Here is an 11847-nt window from a genome sequence, read left to right as displayed (position 1 = left end):
AAGTGCTGCAGCAGTTCTCAGGTACACGCGAGGTATATGACAAAGACAACGCGAGAGTGTTGCACTCCTTGAACTAGTTCAGGTGGTGCAGGCGAAATGAATGAACCATAGGCCCACGAGGAACTTTTTAATGACCATGATGGCTGTGTGCGGACAGAGTCGCTGAGGGTGAAGACGCGAGTCGACGGGGAGGACAAACGGTTTGGGGGTGGAACGAAGGTCGGAAAGCGCTTCTGGAGCTAGGCCGGAAAGTGCTCTCAGTGTTGGTTGAAGAGGGGGAAGAAGGAGTTTTAAACCAACAGCACCCAGATAGGGCAAAGCCTCTCCATGCTTTCCCCTCCCACGCCGTGACGTCACACACGGCTGGTTCGTCTGCTGCTTCTGACGCCGCAGTACTTTTATTGCTAGATGCCCGCGTTGACAAAAGCGAAATGGCGCTGACAAGCTGCTGTATGCCTGCAAACTAAACCTGAGACAAGGAGTACAGACTTTATGTCTGTACTCCTTGGGTCGGATTTAGTTCGCAGGCACTGCGTGCATGATTATTTTATGAATGAATTAGCTTTTTAGCGTTGTTGCATGCTTGATCGACGAGCCTGGGTGCTAGGGCAATTATGATATGGGTCCGAAACGGAGGAATTTTAATCTTTATGACGCCTCAAGGACAAAAGTAATCATACAAACTGTCAACTGTGTCCGTGAGATTTTCTTTTTTGTTCATCTGTCACAGGACTTGCCACTAGAATAAAGAATAATAAGGAAATGCACACATACAGTGTGTCCTAGCTAACTGTGAACAGATTTTTTAAATATATACGAGGGGTGTTCAAGTCAAACCGGGACTTTGTCTCCTGAGTGTACAAATGGCTCGCGCTACTTCTTTTTCGTCATTTTCACACACGACAGGCCTCCGCGTTCACCACGTGGTGGTCCAAAATTTGTGCAAAACAGAAGACACGTGCTGGACAAGATGGCCGACAACGAGGTGAGCGCGCACATCGAACAGCGAATTGTCATGAAGTTTCTCGTGAATGAAGGCGTAAAGTCATCTGAAATTCACAGAAGACTTCAGGTTTAGTATGGCCACGATACACTTAGCCGCAGCAAAGCGTTTGAGTGGTGGAAACGGTTCCGAAATGGCCGTACATCAGTGCAGGACGATCCCGGCCGAGGCGGCTCAGAGCCCAGCGTCAGGGTTCCTGAGAAGATCCAACTTGTGGAGCGCCTGATCCTCAAGGGCCGACGGATAACATGTCTCGAACTGGCTAGAAAGACGCACCTTTCTGTAGGAACGTTGAACACTATTATTCATGAACACCTCCAGTTTTGGAAAGTTAGTGCCCGTTGGGTCCCGAGGCAGCTCTCCGTGTTTCACCGGCAGAGAAGACTGGAAATCTCCCAAGAGCTAAGGTGCCGTTTCCACACTGAAGGACAGCCGTTCCTTGATCGGATCATCACGTGCGATGAAACGTGGGTGCACTATTTCACTCCTGAGTCTTGTGGAACTCTTGTTATCAAAGGACTGATAACTGTCGCGAACGGAGGTGGCTGGCGTGAAACGTGCCGAAGTTCTAGGCAAGGGCATGCAGGGGGCGGGGCCAAAACGGTTAAAAACGAGGCTCATGGCCTAGCTGAGGGAGAGGCTCCTTTTTCCCCGGACCAGGCAGACGGCTGTTTGAGGAACCAGCTGGGAACTGTTGGTATCGCTTGTGTTTTTTTCCTTGTGTTCGCTAGTATGTAATAAATCGTTGCCTTTGTATTACGTGTTGTTCGAGTAGTACCCCCTTTCGCCGGTAAACGGACGGCGGGTCCTGGTTGTGGGTTTCGCCTGCCGAGAAGAGGCAGTAGTATTCCCACAGCTGGCGCCCAACGTGGGGCCCGGGTCCGTTGGCAAGAGGAGGGTACGGTCTGTAACGTTTTAGGCTCGGAATGTGTCGCTGTAGTCGCACTGTAGCCTGGTGTCTTTTGCGTGTTCTGTGCTGTTTACTTTTTTCCCGTTCCCAGTTCCGTGCCGTTCCTGCCTGGGTCTTGCCGTACGCCGCCTTACTGGTATGGCACCCGGATTAATTAAGATGGCCATGCAGACCACCTATTTAGAGGAAAGCCCAGTTTTGCCTCGCGGTTCCTGCAGAGCCGTCTTAGTGCTACTGGAGCGTGCCAAGTGGCGTTGGCCCTGTGCCAGGGCTTCATGTCACTTCGGATTGGAGCCTTTACCTTTGATATCCTCGAAGACTGGCCGTGATGAATTCGTTCTATTCTAGGCGAGTTTATTGCGTCTCTAATTGTCGAGTCGTAGCTTCATTTAAGCGGGCGTTTGAACCGCGTTGTTAGTGCTCGACGCCGTTAGTCTTTACTCGAGACTTCTCGGTATTAGAAGCAGGGGCCTTTGCAGACTCCCCTTCTTTCGTTGACCCAGCTCTAGCCGCTGCGATATGTTATCAAGGCACGCTTTTCGTGCCCTTCGGTAAATTGCCCAGGATTAAAGATACCTTGCAGGTGATCCGGTCGCAATTCACGCTGGCCTAGGTACCTGTCCGACTTTCCGGTTTTCCTGTGGCTGCGTATTTTCGTATTTACGCACTTGCCATTATCTTGGTCGCTATTACTTAGCGCTCCGGTTAGATTTGGCTGTACCCGTGAATGTCGTCTCACGATAACTTCACTCTTAGGAACTTTTCAGATCCATCCGGCCGAAGTTGTCTTCTGGCAGTTTTTCATGTTTACGGTCCTCTTTGCCCGCAGTTTCGCAATGCCTTCCAGAGGTCGTGGTGGCAGGGGCCGCCGTAAAGCTCTTGGATCGTCCGCCCAAGCAGCTTGTGGTTGTTATGCACGAAGTGGAGGCTCCCCATCCGATCCTGACCGCTTTCCAGAACGTCGTCGCCTTCGCTCTGTCGCGACGTGGACGATCGTAGCGAGAGATCTTCCGGTACCCTGGTGTTCTCGCTCCAAGTGGAGCGCACAGCCACGACCTCTTCGAGGAACAGACCCGGGTTCTGTTCCACCACCTTTTCGTGGAGCCACTCCAGAGGATCGCCACCCTGCTGACCCACCGATTCCTTATTCGGATGAAGAACGTCGCATCCTCTGCCCGCTATGCGCAGTGCCCGAGATCCACAGAGGCGCCCATCTTCGGGGACCACTGCATCGCGCGAAAGCCGAAGCTGCCCGCTCACTCAGAGGCCCCGATGGAGAGGTTCAGGCAGCGGTCTCCGTGCTGCAACGACACCGACCAGACCTCCTGCGTCGGCAGCCGCCTCCGCAGGCCCCGCCCGAAGATATCCTCATCGACCTCCCTGAAGACTTGGACTAACCCTCTAAGCAACTGACCACCCTAATGTTTGTCCTTTGTTTTGTGTACGCCCTCAGGCTGCTTCGGGAGACCCGAGTGCTAGTTTTTTGGAAGGGGGATGTGGAACTCTTGTTATCAAAGGACTGATAACTGTCGCGAACGGAGGTGGCTGGCGTGAAACGTGCCGAAGTTCTAGGCAAGGGCATGCAGGGGGCGGGGCCAAAACGGTTAAAAACGAGGCTCATGGCCAAGCTGAGGGAGAGGCTCCCTTTTCCCCGGATCAGGCAGACGGCTGTTTGAGGAACCAGCTGGGAACTGTTGGTATCGCTTGTGTTTTTTCCTTGCGTTCGCTAGTATGTAATAAATCGTTGCCTTTGTATTACGTGTTGTTCGAGTAGTACCTCCTTTCGCCGGTAAACGGACGGCGGGTCCTGGTTGTGGGTTTCGCCTGCCGAGAAGAGGCAGTAGGATTCCCACAGTCTAAACGCGCATCAAAATAGTGGAAGCATCCGGGCTCGCCAGCTCCCAAGAAGTTCCGAAGCACCCCGTTTGATGGTAAGGTCATGGACACGGTTTTCTGGGACAAGGCTGTCGTTGTTCATGTTGATTTTGATTTTCTGCTTAGTGGCACCACCATCAATAGTGGATATTACTGCCAGGTTCTCAGGCATGTGCATAAGGCGCTGAAGCAAAAGCGGCCGGGCCTCATCACCAAAGGAGTCCTCCTCCTACAGGACAATGCACGCCCGCACCCGCGCATCTCACGAGACTCACCTTAGAGGAACTTGGCTGGGAGTTGCTGCCACAATTGGTAACGGAGCAATGACGGCAACGCTAATCTATCCTCCTGCATTTCCACAGCTGCTGGTACCTGCACTTATCACTTTGTGCTGCCTACTGGCTGTCACCCAGGATCACTTGTCAATTTCGCCTGCTGTGCTCCCTACCTGTGTCTTTGGTGGTACTTCCCACGGCGCCAGCACATGGATTACGTCATGTGTCGATTTCTATGAATCTACAAGCCTAGGAACCGCACATAACTCTTCGGAAATAGCTACCGACCGTTTCATCAACCATCACGAACTGTTATCTCGTGATACATCCCCAGTCACAAGAATTTTTCCTTCAGAAGAAGAGCATCGCTTTTCCCACCCCAGTGGGGTTGGTAACGGAGCAATGAAGACAACGCTAATCTATCCTCCTGCATTTCCACAGCTGCTGGTACCTGCACTTATCACTTTGTGCTGCCTACTGGCTGTCACCCAGGATCACTTGTCAATTTCGCCTGCTGTGCTCCCTACCTGTGTCTTTGGTGGTACTTCCCACGGCGCCAGCACATGGATTACGTCAAGTGTCGATTTCTATGAATCTACAAGCCTAGGAACCGCACATAACTCTTCGGAAATAGCTACCGACCGTTTCATCAACCATCACGAACTGTTATCTCGTGATACATCCCCACTCACAAGAATTTTTCCTTCAGAAGAAGAGCATCGCTTTTCCCTCCCCAGTGGGATTGGTAACGGAGCAATGAAGACAACGCTAATCTATCCTCCTGCATTTCCACAGCTGCCGGTTCCTGCACTTATCACCTTGTGCTGCCTACTGGCTGTCACCCAGGATCACTTGTCAATTTCGCCTGCTGTGCTCCCTACCTGTGTCTTTCGTGGTACTTCCCACAGCGCCAGCACATGGATTACGTCATGTGTCGATTTCTATGAATCTACAAGCCTAGGAACCGCACATAACTCTTCGGAAATAGCTACCGACCGTTTCATCAACCATCACGAACTGTTATCTCGTGATACATCCCCACTCACAAGAATTTTTCCTTCAGAAGAAGAGCATCGCTTTTCCCTCCCCAGTGGGATTGGTAACGGAGCAATGAAGACAACGCTAATCTATCCTCCTGCATTTCCACAGCTGCCGGTTCCTGCACTTATCACCTTGTGCTGCCTACTGGCTGTCACCCAGGATCACTTGTCAATTTCGCCTGCTGTGCTCCCTACCTGTGTCTTTCGTGGTACTTCCCACAGCGCCAGCACATGGATTACGTCATGTGTCGATTTCTATGAATCTACAAGCCTAGGAACCGCACATAACTCTTCGGAAATAGCTACCGACCGTTTCATCAACCATCACGAACTGTTATCTCGTGATACATCCCCACTCACAAGAATTTTTCCTTCAGAAGAAGAGCATCGCTTTTCCCACCCCAGTGGGGTTGGTAACGGAGCAATGACGATAACGCTAATCTATCCTCCTGCATTTCCACTGCTGCCGGTTCCTGCACTTATCACCTTGTGCTGCCTACTGGCTGTCACCCAGGATCACTTGTCAATTTCGCCTGCTGTGCTCCCTACCTGTGTCTTTGGTGGTACTTCCCACGGCGCCAGCACATGGATTACGTCAAGTGTCGATTTCTATGAATCTACAAGCCTAGGAACTGCACATAACTCTTCGGAAATAGCTACCGACCGTTTTAGCAACCATCACGAACTGTTATCTCGTGAAACGTCACCAGTCACAAGAATTTTTCCTTCAGAAGAAGAGCATCGCTTTTCCCTCCCCAGTGGGGTTGGTAACGGAGCAATGACGACAACGCTAATCTACCCTCCTGCATTTCCACAGGTTGGTTCTCACTATTTGTTATTTTGTAAGAGAAGCAATAACGTATGTTTGCTCCTGTTGCCCTCCCCACAAACATGTCTTTATATATTGAACGAGTGTACAAATGTGATTGGTTTGCTATTGTTGTGTCCCGGCGACGTTGAGTCCAACCCTGGCCCTATGACTAAGGATCAGGAAACGCAGTTTAATAACATGATGGAGTTACTACAGAAACTAGATGCCGGTCAAAGCACCTTACTCAGGGAAATTAAGTCAGTACAACATGGACAACAAACGCTGAAATCGTCGGTCTCTTATCTAGGGACAAGAGTTGCTTCTCTAGAAACTGACGTATGTACAGTTCATCAGTCATTCTCTCACCTTCGCGACGCTCAGAATAGGTTGACTGCGGTCCCAAGTACCATAACCCTCCAAAATTCAAAGCTTGATTGTCTTGAAGGTCGCGTGCGCCGAGACAGTCTTGTTTTTTTTACGGAATACCTGATTCCTGCAATGAATCGTGGGCTGAATGCGAACAGAAGATAATAAAACTCTGTTCTGATAAGCTAAGCATTAGTATCAATCCAGACGCTGTTGAAAGAGCCCACCGTCTAGGACGTTCCCACGATGGTGAGACCCGTCCGATTATAGCTAAGTTTGCTTCGTTTAAACTGAAAGAGTGTATATTCTCTCATCATTATTCAAGTTGAAGGGAACGAATCTGTCTGTATCGGAAGATTTTGCTTCCTCTGCACGGAATGCCCAAAACATTTGCTGACTTTTGGCCGCGCTCAGGCTTCTCCCTTCCGGCTTAGGTTCGATAAGCTATTCATCGGATACAAGTGCTTCGTGTACGATGAGACACTTGGCTGTGTTCGCGAGACCTTCGAAGCTAGACGCACATCCTCGACTTCCACAGCTACTTTACTGCCTAGTGCCGCTCCGTCCGGTCCCATATAGCTAAACGATTTTTCCACGTTCTGTTAATGTTGTGCCAGCAGACAAGTGCATGCTCACCTTCAGTCAGGTCTCCTCCAAGCAGTATTCTCCAACATTCGCAGTATTATCCCCAAACGAGATGACTTGCTCGGGCTGATAAACACAACATCAGCTGATATTGGAAGGAGTTGTCTCAGGACAGAAGCCGCCGATATTTCGAACAGAGACTGTTCTTCTTCTGGGCACCGTCCTCATCATTGGCATGGTATTTAAAGGGTTAGGTGTGACGTGTTTAAAGGTTCATGCGAATTGTGGGTCAACAGCCCGGAGGGAAGAAAGGTTCCGTACGGGGTTTTACGGCCGGAGTGAATGGCTGCTTTGTTAGAGTGTGGAGGGGATTATGTGAACGTAGTGATCTAGGCTACAGACCGGTTACAGAAAAATGGAAGGTTCACGAACACGTGGACGAAACGGGACAACAGGCAAGAATTGGCAAGCATAGCGAAAGATAAGGAGGTTAGTGATTACGTGGGGAAAATTCCAGAACCAGCAACGGTTTTTTTTTGTTTGTTTTTTGTAATGCCAAGTTGTGGCATGCAATAAAGAAAGTAGAAAGCAGTGGCCATGCAGAACATAACAGATGATAATGGAGGTAGAAGGGAAAAGCATATTTTATTTGTGAAGTGTTTCTAGGGTGCCTTGTGATTTGTTGATACCGGACGGGTGAATAGCGTTGAACTTGTATATGAGATACGACTCCCTATCACGTCTGTCACGTGTGGACCTAAACCCGGTTTCTAGAATATATAGTTTAATGTTGTCAAAATTGTGACCAGGAACGTTAAAGTGTTCGGCGACTGCTTTGGGGAGTTTGTTGGACGTGTCGGTTCTGTGTCCGGTAAGGCGGTTGTTCATTTGTTGGCCGGTTTCACCAATGTATTGCATAGAGCAGTCGCCGCATTCAATGCAGTATATGACATTGGAGCTTGTGCATGTGAATGCGTGGTTAACGGGGTGGGTGTAATTGCTCGCAGTGCTTTTGATGGAGTTAGCAAACAAAAAAAACATTACAAAAAAAAACCGTTGCTGGTTCTGGAATTTTTCCCCACGTAATCACTAACCTCCTTATCTTTCGCTATGCTTGCCAATTCTTGCCTGTTGTCCCGTTTCGTCCACGTGTTCGTGAACCTTCCATTTTTCTGTAACCGGTCTGTAGCCTAGATCACTACGTTCACATAATCCCCTCCACACTCTAACAAAGCAGCCATTCACTCCGGCCGTAAAACCCCGTACGGAACCTTTCTTCCCTCCGGGCTGTTGACCCACAATTCGCATGAACCTTTAAACACGTCACACCTAACCCTTTAAATACCATGCCAATGATGAGGACGGTGCCCAGAAGAAGAACAGTCTCTGTTCGAAATATCGGCGGCTTCTGTCCTTAGGCAACTCCTTCCTACATTCTACCGGTTCGCTGGATTTCTACCCATCTACATCAGCTGATATTGTCATTCTAACTGAAAATTGGTTATCAGCCAGTGTGTAAGACGGTCAACTGATTCCAGGTTTCAAAATACATCGTCGCGATAGGGTAGACCGCCGTGGAGGCGGTGTCCTCATTGCGATAAAGAATTCCTTTCGCTCTACACTGATTGAAGTGAATAGTGATATTGAAACTGTTTGGGTGTCTCTTGATAACTCTCATGATAAGGTGTTACTTGGTGTTTGTTACTGCCCACTACACTACCAATGTTTTGTACCACAGTATCATGATTTATTAAGTTGTCTGGTGCACCGCTTTCCATCATATTCTTTCCATGTTTTTGGTGATTTTAACTTTCCTTGTATAGATTGGAGTGATATGTACAACCCAGTTGGCAATTCATCTGAAGAAACTGCTTTTGTTGACCTCTGTTTAACATTCAATCTTGGACAGATAATTGTTAAACCTACACGTGTCCATGCCACAACCGCTAGTGTCCTTGATCTGATACTCACCACATCGTCTAATTGCTTCGGCCAGGTATCACATATTGACGGCTTGAGTGACCACTGCACCATTCATACTGAATTAACCGCAACCATTCCGCAAATTAACCAAAGACGAAAGGTGATTAGGAACTATGCAGCAGGCAATTATGATGCCATGGTTCAAGAACACGCCTCTTTTTACTGTACCTTTGAGTCTGAATTTTCACTTAGGTCAGTTGAGTGCAACTGGTCCTTATTGAAAATGGAGCTTAACAGCCTCACAGAAAAGCCCACAGCTGTCATCAAAAGCAGTAAAAGGACTCCGTGGTTCAACCACAGTCTCCTTCGTCTTGAGAATAAAAAGAAACGCTTGCATCGGAAAGCCAGGTTATCTAACGCTCCTAGAGCTTGGGAAGCCTATCGGACTGCCGCTAAAATATACTCCAGGGCTGTGACCAGGTCCAAGTTGAATGCTGATGCACATGATTCGTCAGGGAGGAAATCACCAGAAGTGGAGCGGAGATGGGCGTCAGGTTCCTCCTTTGGGTTGACGACTTTCCAGAATTGACGAGGATTGCTCGAGAGTAATGCAGGTAATGTGGTTCTGTGGTTCTTCTTCTTTTTTAGAACCACATTACCTGCATTCGTGAAACGCAGGGACAAGTGCATTAGTACAGCTGGAGATTACGTTGAAAAATAAAAATAATTTCTGGCCTGTAAGTTCATTTTACTTCTGCGAAAAATGAAAAGTCACGGTTGGACTTGATATAGGGGGAAATTAGCAGGAGCTCTTTGGCTGCACGTATAGCATATGTTTGTAAGTTAAACGTCGCCATGCCAGTACTGGACAGCTGGACTATCAGAGGTGTCTTATGACACCCTGACGGGAGGCATCACGTGCCACGTGACCTTCTGACGCCATCCGCTCAAACGTTGCCTGCCTGCGTACTGCTGATGAGGATTTTTCTGCCAATAAATCCCCCCCCCCCCTGCAACGAATATCTGTTTTCAAAGTCCCGAACGTACACACTCAGCCTGGCCTCCTTTAATGTTCTCTATGATTAGTCCTTCAAGGAGCCATATTTGCGTATGAATGTCTTTATGTTTGCGCTACTTGGCTACGCGCGTTTCGGATCGTTTTTCCTCTGTTCGGTTGGTAACATGTGTCATGGTAACATCTGTTTCTGTCATTTGTCATCCATTGTACATTCTCCCGTCTAATTTTGTACAAGCAAGACATTCTGCTCCTGCACGAAAAAGAAAAGAAACAGAAGAAGCAAAGCTTTTCAGACATAGTATGCGGAAGCAGAATTGGCACAAGCGGAAGACCAGCTGTCCAGCACCGGATCAGAATCCGTAAAAGTGAAGCACAATTCACTTTGTTGAGTATGAGGTCATCGTAGTGCAGCGCACAGTTCAAGCAATTCCAAACAGTTCTAGCAATTCGTCGAAACATTTATCTACATAGAGGTGACATCACGGGCTTTTACAGCACCCTGCTGTGTGTGATCAAGAAACTCCAAGAGCGTATACAACGTGTTGCGATAGAACCGTGTCACCTTTGGTTCACCAGTAAAATATCAATGAGAAAACATACAACGCCCTCGTACATTTATCGCCTATCGGTGCTTCAGAGAGATGTAAGAGGGAAGCAACGCTGCCTCTGAGACACCCAAAGCGCATAATATCTTCTCTTTTTATCTTCAGATTGATCGAACCACAGTTAAAGCACACGGGTATCAAGCAATGGAAGCTATGTGAGCACCTGCTGTACAACGCCTGCGGTCTGTTTATCAGCATCGTGATCAGCACCATGTAAAGGTTTATTTTAAGCTCTGTACAAAGAGCGGCTGGAACTTCCGAGCATATTGCATGATAAGCCAATCGCCCTGTTTCTTTGAAGCGGGTGGCATCACACTGCTAAGCTTGGATATGAGAATTTATTTATCGTATCGTTTTCGTAGAGTTCTTCCGATGTACTAAAGCTCGCTATTAGCGAGGTTTAGCGAGAATTCTTCCGGTGTACTAAAACACACGATAACACGCGTTTTAGTGCATCGTACGCTATCGCCTTTGCATACGTAAGGGATAGTGTGGTGGTCCTGCGCAGCTCTCTAATGCGCGAAGCTCTGTTTTCCTCATGCGCAGAACCAACAACGCTATCCTTTACGTGCGCAAAGGAGATACCGTGCGATGCACTAAAGCTCACTATCAGATAGTTTTAGTGCATCGTACGCTATCGCCTTTGCGTATAGCGTTGTTGGTTCTGTGCACGCGTAAAACATAAAGCGAGCTACAGAAGATACGCAGCCAGAGCCAAGGGACGACAAACCCGCAACAACTGCATGCTTACTAACAACTGACATAATTTCATGCAACAGAAAACAAGGAAAACACAAGCGGAAGTGATAGGAAAAACTGGCTTGTTAGTCACTATCTTCCTCTTCGGTGGTCTAAGAGCGCCTGTCGTACAGGTAGCTAATCTCTTGTGGCGATAAGTCAATTGACCACCGAACAGGAAGGTAATGACTAAGAAGACAACTTTTCTTGTCACTTCTCTTTGGGTTTTACTCGTTTTCGGTTGCATTAAATTCGGTTAGTAAGCAGTTCTTGCGTGAAGTCTGTCGTCCCTTGTCTCTAGCTGCGTATCTTCTACAGCGATATGTTCCAGCAAAAGAGAGCTTCGCGCAGTGCGCATAACCACCACGCTATCCCTTTGCACTAAAACTAGCTGTTGGGGACTCCGGTAAATAAGGTACTTTTTACATTGACGCTTGAATGAATGATAACGAAATGTAAAGTCACCAAAAGGAAAAAAGAGCATATAGTGCTGTTTTTGACACCCGGAGAAGTTGGCTAATTCGATTACAAACAGCTGAAGAAATATGTCTTCCACATAACACGAACAGCAATTTACCTGCCGAAGCGTGATGTAGAGTACGATCATGGCTTTTCGCTTTTATTTCTTTTTTTACGTGCGAGTGATCTGAAGCAGTCAGCACCGCATTATTGAGACTCCTCAGTTTGCACTTTGGTTT

At 48.1% G+C, this 11847-nt stretch overlaps 1 pseudogene; it reads left to right on the top strand.

Moving 5' to 3' along the window:
* The first annotated feature begins 5881 nt into the window (after window positions 1-5881).
* On the top strand, window positions 5882-6859 carry LOC135376604 (uncharacterized; annotated as a pseudogene).
* The last annotated feature ends 4988 nt before the right edge of the window (window positions 6860-11847 follow it).

This window comes from Ornithodoros turicata, unplaced genomic scaffold (genome assembly GCF_037126465.1).
Source record: "Ornithodoros turicata isolate Travis unplaced genomic scaffold, ASM3712646v1 ctg00001172.1, whole genome shotgun sequence".
NCBI classification, from domain to species: Eukaryota; Metazoa; Arthropoda; class Arachnida; order Ixodida; family Argasidae; genus Ornithodoros; species Ornithodoros turicata.
Note: the sequence above shows the minus strand (reverse complement) of the source record. Positions and strands in the feature narration are given on the sequence as shown.